At 34.7% G+C, this 3,241-nt stretch overlaps 1 protein-coding gene across 2 annotated transcripts in view; it reads right to left on the bottom strand.

Annotated features, from left to right (window-relative positions):
* LOC128250925 (plectin-like) overlaps window positions 1-3,241 on the bottom strand; it is a 59,356-nt gene that overhangs the window by 50,804 nt on the left and 5,311 nt on the right. The window contains exon 7 of one of the 2 annotated variants that reach the window (XM_052977048.1): window positions 1,074-1,602. The exons of the other annotated variant lie outside the window; for it this stretch is intronic. The gene's annotated coding sequence lies outside the window, so the exon portion shown is untranslated. Of the gene's footprint in view, window positions 1-1,073; window positions 1,603-3,241 lie in introns of those variants that run through there. 2 annotated transcript variants of the gene reach the window in all.

Below are 3,241 nucleotides of genomic sequence, written 5' to 3'. Positions count from 1 at the left end.
ATATATATATATATATATATATATATATATACATACATACATAATTTTATATGTGTGTGTATATATACATACATATTTATTTTATATATACTTTTACATGTGTGTGTGTGTATATATATAATATACACACATGTATATTTATATTTTGTGCATATATATATATTTTGTTTGATTTTATCTCCAAATTTACTTTGACCCCTATTTTAACCCCCATCAAATAATTCTGCTGCCATTTTGTGACTGATCGTTTGAAATCCAGTTATTATCATTATATCAAATATTATTGTATTGTCTTTCAAGAACAAAACGACTGATTCTTTCACACTGACTCTTGCTTCCTACATCTTTGTCAGGGACGACATTATGACATTATTCAATTTTACTGTGATGCAAAGGAAAACCCCACTAAAAAAAAATATAAATAAATAAAAATTATATATTTAAATCATGTAAATGAAAAACAAAAGAAATAAATACCTTCATTTCAAAATAATGTGCAAGAACAAAAGCCAGGTGTTTGTCGTTTTTATTACCTCCGCCTAATTGAAGGCAGAGATATTGTTTTCAGTCATATTTGTTTGTTTGTCCACGGACAAGATATCTCAAGAACCGCTGGATGGATTCGGATGAAACTTTCAGGGATGTTTGGCCTCATGACTGGCGTGAACTGATTAGATTTTGGGATTGATCCAGTACCAGGCAAGGATTCCAGATTATTTTTCCAGTGTTTTTACTTAACTTTCGAGAGGGGTCAGATTCAGTTTTAGAATTCTCGTTTGTGAGAGCAGTCAAGTGTATTTCAGGTATTCTCATTTTAAAAATAATCTCCGGCTAATTGTTGAGAGGATGTTGGTGTTACCAGGTGGCTGCACCAGGCTCCAATCTGATCTGGCAAGGTTTCTACAGCTGGATGCCTTTCCTAGCACCAACCACTTCGAGAGTGTAATGGGTGCTTTTTACGTGCCACAGGCAGCATTGGCATCGACCATGCTCGAACAGTGCTTTTTATGTGCCACTGGCATGGGGACAAAGTTATTGCAAATCATTACAAGCAATAAAAGAACACAAACCAATTCAAAAACATTTACCTTTATTAATACACCGCTTTGAAATTCATTGCCGTTTTTAATATAATTAAAACATATTTTAATGGTAATGGTTGAGGGGGAAGGGCAGATGGCATGATGGTGATGGTAGTAGAGTTACAGTTATAATTGTCATCTTTGAATGTCACCATTCCATCAGATTTTATTCAGCAGTTATCCAGAAAGTAAAGTTATTGTATACGAGTAAGTATATAGTTTTTTTTTTAATGGTAACAGTCATTGAACCACGTCCAAGGTGGTGCACCACCTTTATAATATATATATATTTGTGTGCGCATGTGTATATATGTTTGTGTATGCATGTATACGATATGAGTAAATGTATGTGTCTGTGTGCATATAATATAATCATAGACTGCTGATATTAAATAAAGTCTTAAATATTTATAGTATGCAAATCAGATATTCCAGTTCTCTGAAAGCCCCTGAATTAGTTGTGTAGATAGACAGATTGGCTGCTTACTTCTCTGGGATTGATCAAGTGATGCAGACATCCCTGATGAGAACACAATAAGGTTTAAACATTGATAATGCGGTTCAAATCATTTTTTTTTTCAATCTACAGAGAGACGGTTAAATTTGCCATGTCCGTATGTCTACCACGTAGATTTATACACACACAACCATGCACTTGAGAAGCAAACTTCTTACTACACAGCCATGCCTACACTCATATATACATATAAGTACATACATACATATATATTTATACACACACACACACATATATATATATATATATATATATCCACATATGTACATCCATATATTGCAGTATGGCAAGCAGATCTGATTATATTTATGAAAGAAAAACTTCCATTTTGGGTTCTTCTATTTGCTTTATTTTTTTTTTATTTTTAGATCTTTTCCAAATTTGCCACATTCACTCACTCATTCATTCATTCATTCATTAATTCATTTATACAATAATTGCAGAAACTATTTAACTACCATAGCTTTTCGACATACTCTGCCCCATAAGTGTAATCAGGGCCAGCCTTGAGGTTGGTGGCACCCAAGGCAAGCTGAAGTTCAGCATGTACAAGCTAACAGTCATGGAAATTTCCTCGTGTTTGTCACGTCCTCCTTAACACATTGTTCCCTGGGCGACTGCCTGAGTTGTGGGCACCTTGAGCTGGCCCTGAGTGTAATAGCTGCTCTCTACTTACTAGGAAGCTTTTTACTCATTCATAATGTTACAGCAGACTTACTCAACCAAAATTCAAAGATAATCCCATGACGCATATTATCATCAGCACCATCATCATCATCATCATCGTTTTGATGTCTACTGTGCAATGCTTGCATGGCTCAGACATGCTTCACTGAGGCAGGTTTCCATGGCTGGATTCCCTTCCTGTCATCAATCCTTGCCTACTTCTGAGCAAGATAACAGTTACCCTATCCTTGTCCGGATTGTGCAGATAAACAGCGTAATTTGTATGATTTTTATTTACAATAAACATGCAACATCAAAACAAGGCGACATACACATACACACACACAGGGCCACACAGGGCCACACATATACATAGGTAAATGCATATATATAGCGTGCTTCTTTTCCTTCAGTTTCTATCAACCAAATTCATTCTCAGTGCATTCATGGGCCCAGAGCTATAGTGAGGAATTTTTGCCTGAGATGCCATTCAGTGGGAATGAACCAGACACCACACAGCTGTGAAGCAAACTGCTTAACCACACAACCATACCGCCACATGATGTGTGTGCGTACGCGTACAATATAAATACATGTATGCATGTATATATGTATGTATTTTTGTATATGTATATATATATATATATGTATGTATGTATAATTAAAGGCGCAGAAGCAATGTACTCCGAAGGAATTTAAAGGTGATGTAATCCAAGAGTAGAGTAAGAAAATCCATGAATCAGGTACTCCAAATCAGTTAGAAGGACAGAGAGGGTCTGTGTGAGCATGCAGTAAATAGTCAAACGATATACATATATATATATACAAATATATGTACAAATGTAAGTACATAAGTATGTATTTATGTATGTATGTACATGTGTATATAAATATATATATTCTGGAAATGATTATAAGTTTTCAGCTTATAAATCTGCACATTGTGTTACTACAAGCTTAAGGCTTATAATAATTA

The sequence above is a fragment of the Octopus bimaculoides genome, chromosome 26, assembly GCF_001194135.2.
Source record: "Octopus bimaculoides isolate UCB-OBI-ISO-001 chromosome 26, ASM119413v2, whole genome shotgun sequence".
Lineage (NCBI taxonomy): Eukaryota > Metazoa > Mollusca > Cephalopoda > Octopoda > Octopodidae > Octopus > Octopus bimaculoides.
This window is presented reverse-complemented; position numbering and strand designations above follow the sequence as displayed.